This window comes from Panthera pardus, unplaced genomic scaffold, assembly GCF_024362965.1.
Source record: "Panthera pardus isolate Hobbes unplaced genomic scaffold, ASM2436296v1 HiC_scaffold_19, whole genome shotgun sequence".
NCBI classification, from domain to species: Eukaryota; Metazoa; Chordata; class Mammalia; order Carnivora; family Felidae; genus Panthera; species Panthera pardus.
Genome location: NW_026526754.1, coordinates 25,217,501 through 25,227,234, shown reverse-complemented (window position 1 = coordinate 25,227,234; position 9,734 = coordinate 25,217,501). Strand labels below are relative to the sequence as shown.

The 9,734-nt window shown below is 66.6% G+C and overlaps 1 protein-coding gene across 2 annotated transcripts in view; it reads left to right on the top strand.

Annotated features, from left to right (window-relative positions):
* Positions 1-204: 204 nt before the first annotated feature.
* CBFA2T3 (CBFA2/RUNX1 partner transcriptional co-repressor 3) overlaps positions 205-9,734 on the top strand; it is an 82,123-nt gene continuing 72,593 nt past the window's right edge. For both annotated transcript variants that reach the window (XM_053906769.1, XM_053906767.1), the window contains exon 1: positions 205-449. The gene's annotated coding sequence lies outside the window, so the exon portion shown is untranslated. The remainder of the gene's footprint in view (positions 450-9,734) is intronic.

The window sequence follows — 9,734 nt, the reverse complement described above, 5'->3', positions numbered from 1 at the left end:
GGTGGGCACAGCTGCAGGCCGCTTCCCCGGCCCCTGGCCCTACTATCACAGTGACACAGCTGGCTGCCCGGCCTGCGGGCTGCACGGAGACCTCCCCCACCGGCGCCTCCCCAGGCCCGCCCTGCGTCACATGAGCCCCTGCAGCCTCCCGCCCCCTCCCCAGGCCGGCGGGCACGGCTGCTAGAAGGCGTGGAGCTGTCTGAGGGACAGAGGCCGCCGGCCGCCGGAGAGCCAGGCCGGCCGCGGCCCTCTTCCCTCCCTCGAGGCCCCACGAGGTCAGGAAGGGCGCTCACGACGGCCCCCAGAGGGCTGCTCGCCTGTCGCCCGGCGCCAGGACTGCCTCCCGGACCCACCTCCAGTCCTATGTCCCTGGCTTCCCCCTCTGCTGGAGAGCGTCGCCGCGTCCACCGGCTGCTCAGTGCCCCGGGGTCCCCAGGAAGGGCAGCCAGGTAAGGGGATGGGGGGTGCGTGGGGGCCGGAGCAGGTGGTCAGAGTGTGACATCTCCAGGCTGCCTCCTGCCTGGCTCTGTTGACTCACCTCAAACCCACACAGCTGGGACAGGTGGCCCCGGAGGGCCCGGCAGGTGCCAGGCCGGGTGTGGGCGCCCCACCCAGAGGCAGATGCTGGAAGGGGCCCGCTCAGTCCCATCTAGGAGGGAGTGGGCTCTGTCTTCCCCCACGGGCAGGGTCCCGGGACTTGGTGAGGAAGGCGGTGTGCGGTCCTCCCGGCAGGACCCTGAGGCTTAGGGGTGGGATGAGGACACTGGGGCCACGGGGAAGAGGGCCTGGGCCAGGGCCCTGGGCTCCAGCGATGGTCCAGGACTCAACCGCCATACCCACTGATGAGCCGTCCCTGGCAAGACCCCTGCCCTTTGGAGCCGGTGCCAGAGAGAAGTGGTGTTGGGCAGGCCTCCCCGCCACCCCGTGGCCCCCACTGCCAAGCCCCTGGCTCACCCCAAGACTGGGGGGGGGCACAGCCGTGAGCAGGCGACCCCACTACCCAGCCCACGCCACGTGGCCACGCTCCGAGGAAGCTTCGTAACCTTCCAGACCTCACAGCCCCAAGTCCCGCTGCTGGAGCCTTCTCCAGAGGCCAAGTGGGCCCCTGACCCGCAGGCCCGGCACCCCGACCCAGGGATGTCCCTGCCACCTCTGTAGAGCCTGCTTCCCCAACCTGCTGCCGTCCAGGCCCCGAGGGCCAGCCCCTGATTCGGGCTCTGTCGGTCACCCGAAGCCAGGTGTGGGAAAGCCTGCCTTGAGACAGAGTGAGGAGTGCGCCCACGGCATCTCCCACGTGTGGGTGACTCCAAGACGCCTACAGGGTGGTGCCAGGTTGCTGGCCCTGGCACATGGTCACCCTGCCTCTCAGGCTGGCCAGTGGCTCCGGTCCGGTCAAGTTCCTGGTGGGCACCACACAGCCCCTTCCCTTCCTGGGGCAGCACCCCCCCCCTCCGCCGCCACTGTCTGGGAACCGGCAGCCGGGCCCCGCCACCCGCCGCGTCCTCGCCTGGGCCGCAGGGTCCTTGTGTGTCAAAGCCTGTCCTTCTGCTCCCTGATGGAGCCAAGGCGCAGCTCCTCCCAGGCTGCGGAGGGAGAGGACAGACAGCAGGTGCGCGTGCGAGCCTCGGGCTGTGTTGTGTTTGGATGGGGCGGGGGCGTTCGCGCGAGGAAGGAGTTCGAGGCGGCAGTGCCTCCACGGTGCCGGTGGGCCGCGGGCACCGGGGCGGACGGTCTCATGCAGAATCCCAGCCATCGGTTTATCGACCCCGCGGTCACTGCGCATGCCAAGCTCACTGCTCCCCGGTGGGGGGGGGGGGGAGGGGGGCTCCCTGGGGCGGTGGGTGTTTGGCCAGTGTGTTATTGGGCTCCTGCTTGTGTGGGCACGGGAGTCCCAGCCCCGAGGTACTCTGGCTTTTACGAGCTCACAGCCCATCTTTTCTTAATCGTCCTGCTCCACAGGACGGCCACAGCCAGGCTGGGACACGTCCTACCCCTCAGGCCGCCCCAGACCCCACCCCCTACCCCCCCCCCCCCAGGGCTCTGCAATGCTGGAGGGACCGCCAGGGAGAGCAGCAGGCCAGCTGGGGGAGCCCTTGGGGTCTGGGGGTCTCGGGGTCTAGGACAGGCCAGTGGGGAGCACGGCTCCACCGTGCGGTTTCTGGGGCCCACAGGCACCCCAAGAATCCATGAAAACCTCGGAGACCCCAAAATACGTTAAGTGGCCCTAAAGTATGAAAGCAACAACGGTTGGTGATATCTTCTGAAGGGTTAGGACGGAGCCTTTCCGCCTGGAGCGAACACCTCTGAACGTGGCCGTGGCTTTCCGGCTGGCAGGAGGCGCACGCCGAGGTCAGGCAGACGGCGTGGCCCTTCTGGCCGCCGGATCCCGCTGCAGAGCCCCGGGCAGGCGCCGAGCAGCCCGGCTGGGGACCCGGGCGCCCTCCGCAGCCCTGCTGTGGTGGAGGACCGGGTGGGTCCGGACCCCATGGCGACCCCACGGGTGGTAGACCCGCTCAGGGCGGGGGAGACCTGGGCGTGCAGTGGGAAAGAGCAGTGTTTACCTCACTCAGATTTATTAGGCGCCTACTGTATGTGCAGGCCCCCATTCCAACAAGCCCACTCTGCAGACGAGGAGACTGAGGGTCAGGTTGCTGTGCCCACGACAGGAACCAAAGATGGGACCCAGGACACCCAGCAGAGGAGGGCCAGGACAGAGCATTGAAGTCACTCCAATTTGGCCTGAAGCAGAGGAGGCTGGGGGGCAATTCAGCATGACCACCTGGGGGAGAAGCTGAGTCGAGCCTGCTCTGGTATCACTGGGGAGGGACAACGTGGGGTCCAGGTGGCAGACTTCAGCCTTCGTGTGACCAGGGAGATAATGAGCATCCCATCCCTAGAGGCGTCCAAGCAGATGCGGCTGGTGTTGGGTGGTTAGTGGGGGTTGGGTGAGATCCCACAGAAGGTGCCGTCCTGAGCCTGGAGCCCGGCGGGGTCCAGCCATGGGCCACCTGGTCCAGGGTGGGGAGGGTCCAGAGGCCACCACAGCCAGCACGTGCACACTCTGACCCCAGTGTGCCCGGGGCACCCTGTGCAAATCTATCGGTGTCCTGACAGTTCCCACAAGCACGGTGGGGAGGCTCCTCCTCCCCACCACGCCCTCTCAGGACCCGTCCTCCCCCTGCCCCCTCCAGCTTCCCCTTGACCACGGGCTCTTCTCTGCATGCCCTTCCCTGCTGTATTAATCTCCTGGGACCGCTGTGACAAAGTGCCACCGACCAGCGGGCTCGGAATAGGAATCTATCCGCCCCCAGGTCTGGAGGCCCAGGGCCCAAAATCGAGGTGTGGGCGGGGCCAAGCCCCCTCCTCCAGCTCCCGGGGAGGGTCCTCCCTGCCTCCTCCAACTGTGGCTGTGTCCCTCCCATCTCTGCCCCTGTCTTCATGTGGCTTCTCCTCTGTGTCCCTATGTCCTCTCCTTTCCTGTAAGGACACTTGTCATTGGATTCAGGGCCCCCCAGTCCAGGTGACCAGATCTGTAACCGTCCCATCTGTATCCAGGCAGCAGGCTTGGGGAAAGGCGCCCAGAGCCCGTACTGCCCATCTCTATCACGGCCTGTGGTCAGGATGTGGCCGCACGGCCTCCCGGGGAGCAAGGCCATCTCTGTCCCAAGCCCCCACCATGCCTCTTGTCACTCAGCCGTGGCCCCTGGCCGTGCTTGTGGGGACCGTCAGGACACCGACAGATGTGCACGGGGTGCCCAGGGCATCGGGGTCGGAGTGTGCCCGAAAGCCCCTCTCCGCGATGAGGGCCTGGGCTGAGCCCCGCAGTGACCGCCTGACCTGTGACATGGCTGTGACCATCTGCGCCTGTGCACAAAGTACCGTTGGCAACTTTGCTGTTCGATCTTGTCGGTATCGTCGCCGTGTGCAGGGCAGCCCTCCCGCAGGGGCTTTTCCCTTTGCTCAGACCCCACCGAGACCTGAGGCGACAGGTCCCATCTCCCGCCTCCTGTTCCTGTCTCGAACACGCAGTGCCAGAGACCCTGGCTCGGGGCCTGCAAGCCCGCATGTCATGGCGACCGCCATCACAGAAAAAGATACCAAGGTTCCCAGGGGCACCCAGCAGGCCAAAGCGGAGGCGCGATTGAGCTGGCTCTGTTGACCCTACGGACGGATGCAGGGTCCGTTCAGGGAGGGAAGCCGGCCCCGGGGCCACCGCCTGGCAGGAAGCCAGCAGCACCACGGAGGGATTGGAGAAGGGTGATTTGATGACCTTTAATAAGGGTCAAAGGTTAAACAGAGCAAAGGTTAAACACAGTCTGGGGGCCGACGTCCCTGAGCAGGGGCGAAGAAGGGCAGAGGGGAAGGAGCTGGGAGAGAGCCCAGGAGAGGGAGTGCAGTGGGGCTGTGGTCGTCCAAGGGGTCGGGAAGCCCTCAGGACACACACCCACCTGTCCCTCCCGCCCCCCGCATCCCCCGAGGCACTCTGGGTGGCCCTCCGGAGCCAGCCTCCGGGGCACGAAACTCTGGACACACAGGAGCCTGGACTCGGTCAGGAAGCCTGGTTCCAAGGGCAGAGCCTGAAGTCCCCTGAGGCTTCTGTCAGGACAAAGAGGAAGGCCACTCCTGGGGAAAGCCAGGACCCCTTCCTCCCCCAGTAAATGTGGGGCGTTTTGCTCCTGGGGCCCTCAGTTTCTGCTGGAACATGTGTGTCCCCTGCCCATGCGGTCCCCGTGCCACAAGCCTCCTGAGACAGGCCAACAAGAGGACACCAACCAGCCATGTCCTCCCCACCCACTGAACCCCAAATCTGAGCCTAGGAAGATAGAGCTGCCGGCCGGGTGCAATCCAGGCCAGCTTCCTGGAGGAAGTGGTCCCAAGAGGGCAGCTGGAGGAGGCAGAGAAGGCTTTCACTTCTCGAGGTATCTTGACTGCAGAGAGAGGCATCCGTGTTAACCTGATTCAGCAGCCGGCCGCGGGGGCTTTCTCACACTTTCACTTCCGTGACTACGGTTGACCAGGGGAGGCACAGCCAGGAAGCGTGGCCCCGGGGGGAGGCCAGAACGGGTTACCACTGGGCCAGGACTCTCCGTCCGTGTTCCCTCTGGGATCATCCGCTCTGGACGAGGCCTCGGCTGCTGTTAGCCAAGGGAGGGGCGGCGGCCGGGGAGAAGAGGGGCGTCACCTGGGCTGGCCACGGGGCCCGTGGACTCCGTGGGCTCCGGATCATTCGCATGGATTGTTCTGCAGCGGAGGCTGGAGCGCAGTGGGCGTTAGCGATTACAACCCCCGCCGGGGCGGACAGGCAGCCCCTGACAGCTGCCCAGGGTGCAGGTGGGCGTCAGTGCAGCCTCTCGGGGGCACTTACAGACCGGCCTTGTCCCTGTCACTTGCGGGAGCGAGCCTATGACAAAGTCAGTCGGATCACAGCACGCCTGCACACAGGCCCTCCCAGGGCTTCCCGCCCTCACCCTCGTCCTTGCGCCCTTGCCGGCCCCTCCTTGCGACCGCCCCTCGGGCACCTGCCCTGCTCCCTCCTCCTCACCCTCCTCTCCCTGCTGTATCTTCCCCTTCTGTTTATGATTCTAACCAGCAAACGAGGTGTCTGGCGGGTCCCCACATTCACTTGTCATGTCGCCCCGCTGGCACTGGGCCGCTGCCTCTGTCATCCCCTTGGTGCCCGCGGCGGTGCCGGCTCACGGGTGCTCAGCCCTTGACGGGAGTGGGTGCATCCTACGCCCGGAGGAGACGACCTCCCCCCGCACGGTGTGTGCCTGCTGACGCCACCACGGGGGCTGAGGGGGGCTGAGGGGCATCCAGGTCTGTCCGACAAGGAACTGAGGCCCAGAGGCAGAGGGTGAGCTGCCTGGGGTCAGCAGGCGGGGCCAGGGGCTGGAGCCGGACCTGGGGGCTGACCCTTCGGCCCCTAAGGGGCAGTGCTCGGAGACGGACCCGGAGGGCACCCTCCCTTGCAGGGGGTCCCCGTGGCCGGTTGCTGGGGGCACCTGGCGGCCAGACCTCCTGGAGATGGTAGGCTCTGGACAGGTCACTTGGCCCCCCCAAGTGACCCCGGGTGAGGCCCTGCCCCTCCCCCTCCTCCCCAAGGGGGCCGGCAGGTGGTCAGCACGGAGGGCGGTGTAAGGGCTGGCCCACAGACAGGGCTGCTTTGGCTGAGGCCACGGAGGGCTTCTGGGACCCACTGAGTCCCCCTAGGCTGTGTCCGCCTCCAGTCCCCAGCCTGGCAAGGTCAAGCCCTCCAGATTTGGGGGCCAGCTCAGCACCTGGAGTTGAGGCCGAGGTGGGCCTGGAGACTAGCGATGGAATCTGCCGGAAGCCTGTCCACATGGGCCTCAGCTCCCTGCCAGGCAGCGGGGACAAGGACGTGGTGGTCCCTGCTCCACCCTGATGGCCTCTCCTAGCCAGAGGGTGTCCCTGAGGCAGCTGGGATCCCCTCTCTCGCAGCCTGAGGAGCCTCGGTGTGGATAGTACCGGGCAGCGGGAGCCACAGGGCCCAGGGCCCAGGGCGCCGGTCAGAGGCCTCGGTGCGTGCAGGCCCCCTCCCCAGCTATAGAGCTGGTGGGTCAGGAGGAATCAGGTGTGGCCCCCTTTGGGCTCACCAACTGGGACTGACGTCTGAGAGAATGTGGGCAGACCCCTCCTCGGGTGCGATCCCCTCTGCCCCTGGTGTGAGGGTCCAGGTGGCACGGTGGAGGAGAGGGGTGCACCTGCCCCCCAGGCCAGCGCAGCCTCCCAAGGGGGACACGGTGCTGGGGGCATCGCTGACGGTCTCCCAGGCGGCAGGCAGCCCTGCGAACAGGGACACGGAAGCTATTGTTCCCCAGGCTGCGGGAGGGGACGGGGTAGAGGGGGCAGGGGGGGCCAATCCAGCCCAGACTCCTTCCTGGCCCGGGGTGCGGCTTCCCTCGGCCGGCCTGCAAGGCGCCGTCGGCCTGACTGTAAGGTGAGGACACAAATCAGAGAGGTCAGAAAACCCACCCCGGGTCACGCAGCACGTCCCCGGCAGGCGCTCCCCGACGGGGACCTCAGGAAAGGGGTCCCCCGGCATCCGCCGCCCAGGGGCGCAGATTCGCTCAGCAGCCCCCCGCCCCCGGCCGGACCCTCTCAGAGCCTGCGGTGGGGTCTGGGTGGCCCACGCTACGGAGCCCGAGGCAGGTGCTGCCTGACGCCCCACAGCTGGCACCTGGATCACACGAGCACCAGCTGATGTGGGGCAGAGCTGTCTGCCCGGCCCGGGGCCCCCCAGCGAAGCCCCCTCTGCTGCTGCTGCTGCTGCTGTGAAACCTTTGGGGAGCGCAACAGCGCTGGCCTCGGCCCGGCCTACCGCTGCCCGCCAGAACACCGGACGCCGAAGTGTTGTTTCTGACGCTCCCTGCCGTTGGGGGCTTAAGACGGGTGTGGACCTCCGGTGTGGCTCCCAGAGGGGAGCGGGTGTGGACAGGGGTCTGTCGGAGAGGAAGCAGTGTGGGGCGCGAAGCCTTGAGGGGGCACAGAGGAACTTGTAGGTCTGAACACGCGGGCAGGTGGCAGAGAGGGGCCCGGGCCCAGCACGGCCCTCGAAGTCCGGGGAGCTCTCTCTCAGTCCTTACCCTAATGACCCTCGGCCCCGGGGGCCTGGCCCTGGCGCCCGGGCCCCTCCCCTGGGCCTGAGGGGCCTCACGGACACCTTGAGGAGGGATCGCCTTTGCGAGGAGGCCCAGGAGGGGGATGGGACGGTTCAGAGGAGGCCTCTCCGAGGACGAGGTGTGGGCAGGGGTCTGTGCCCTGCTCTGCGCGGCCTGGCTTCCCGGACTCTGTGCGCTCAGCTGTGCGGCAGCGGGGTGGTGACCCCACGACCCCGCAGGCCTGTCCGCGTCTGTGACGTGGGGACGACGGCCAGACCTCGGACAGGCTGGGGGACTGCTGAGAGAAGGCTCTGGTGCGGCGGCCGGCCCTGGGTGCAGCCCTGCCTCCCCGCTCCCCTTCCTGGTGCTCACTGCCTCCCGGGAAACTGCCCGTGAACCCCTGCAGTCCCTTCCCTGCAAAGGCCACTTGGGGCGGCTCAGAGAGGCCAGTGGAGAAGGAACTGGGGAGCTGACCCCGCCCTGCGGCCCCCAGAGCTTCCTCCTTCCCTCCCAAGTTGGGGTGCATTTTGAGTGTGTGGAAAGCCCCGACCTTGCAGACCCTACCAGGGGGAGCGGTCGGGGAGGAAGGGCCAGCGGGAGGGGCAGGGGAGACCTTTGCACATGGTCCCACCTGGCTGTGCCCCTCACGGCAAACTGCAGTGAGTGTGGGCCCCAGGCCGCGGGGCCAGCCTGACTCGGCCTCAGACAGGGGCCCCTCGGCTCCGGGGCTGGGCCGCTGGCCTCTCCTCGCAGCTGGGCTCCCCGACTGGGACACAATATCTAAGGTTCCCGGCCCCCCGTCTGTGCAGGGCACCCCAGGGCACGGGACCCTAGCACCCAGAGGTGGTGGTTCGCCTCCCCAGCACCTCGAGGTGGCCCCGCACCCCTGCTTTCTGCACAGTATTTCCCAGGGTCCTCAGAGGAGGTCTTGTCTGGATGGTTCTGCCAGGCCTGGACACACAGACAGACAGACAGACAGACAGACAGACAGACGCCAAGCCCCTGTATCACCACGGCATCTCTACTCAGAGGTTGGGACCAAACATCCTAAAAGCAGGTGATAGGCAGCTGACAAAAAGTGCAAGTCAGAGCCCTTCCCCGCCTTCATGGCCCCCGGGGGGGCACCGCACTCCCAAGTTCAGGGAGGCCCAGGGGGCCGAGAGGGGCTGCGCCTGGCCCTGGCCCCTCAGCCAGGCTTCCTCGTCCCAGCGAGGGGCTGTCCCCACCTGGGGCTCTCCGGGCGGGGCGCCACCCAGAGCTTTGGGGCAGAGGGTGCAGCCGGGGCGAGGAGATAGGAGCAGGCAGCTTCCTGTCGGAAACCGAAACTGCCAGGTGCTTCCCTCGCTCCCTGGGGCCACCCAGACGCAGCTGCAGCCCAGCCCTCCGCCCCGGCGACGAGGACGACCGGGCCTCCCGCCACAGGGGCCCCTCTGAGCCTCAGTGCACCCCCAGCAGACAGAGGTGGCCCCAGCCCCCAGCCCCCAGCCCAACCTCAGCCACCCTGGCGGGGTTTCACAGTCTTGGTACAAAAACAGGGTGCAAAATACCTTAATAACTTTTAACTTTGAATACTTGTAAAAAGGAGGATGTTTCCGGTGGGTCAGATTTAACAGAACATAGCATTAAAGCCAATTTCACTGCTTTCTTGGTCCCCCTTTCCTCCTGCTGCCAGAACACAGAGCATCTCCCGTGCGGCCCCGTCCACAGACCCGGGACAGAGGAAGGACAGGCCTGACCCGTCGCCAGCTCCCGCCCCCCGCCCCCCCCCCCCCGCCGGCTCCCTGCTTGTCTGGTCCCTTCGTCTCTGAGGCCCCCTCTGTAATTTGAGCTCTGAAATAATTTACACACACCAGAGGGGCCCCATCACCGGGAGCAGACAGGCGAGCACCCTGCACCTTCTCTCTTTGTAAAAATGGATTACTATAGATTTGCCACCCCAGCCATGAGCTGTTTAAAGCCAGGCTACCGGGGCAGGACCCGTTCCCGCTGGGGTCTGGCCGGAGCTGCTGGACCCCAACCACCTTCCTGCTTCCTCTTCTGTCAAATGGGCCAATAACGCATCAGCACTTAGTGCCTTGAGGCTGGACCCACCCAGGGGACTAGTTTATCTGTGTG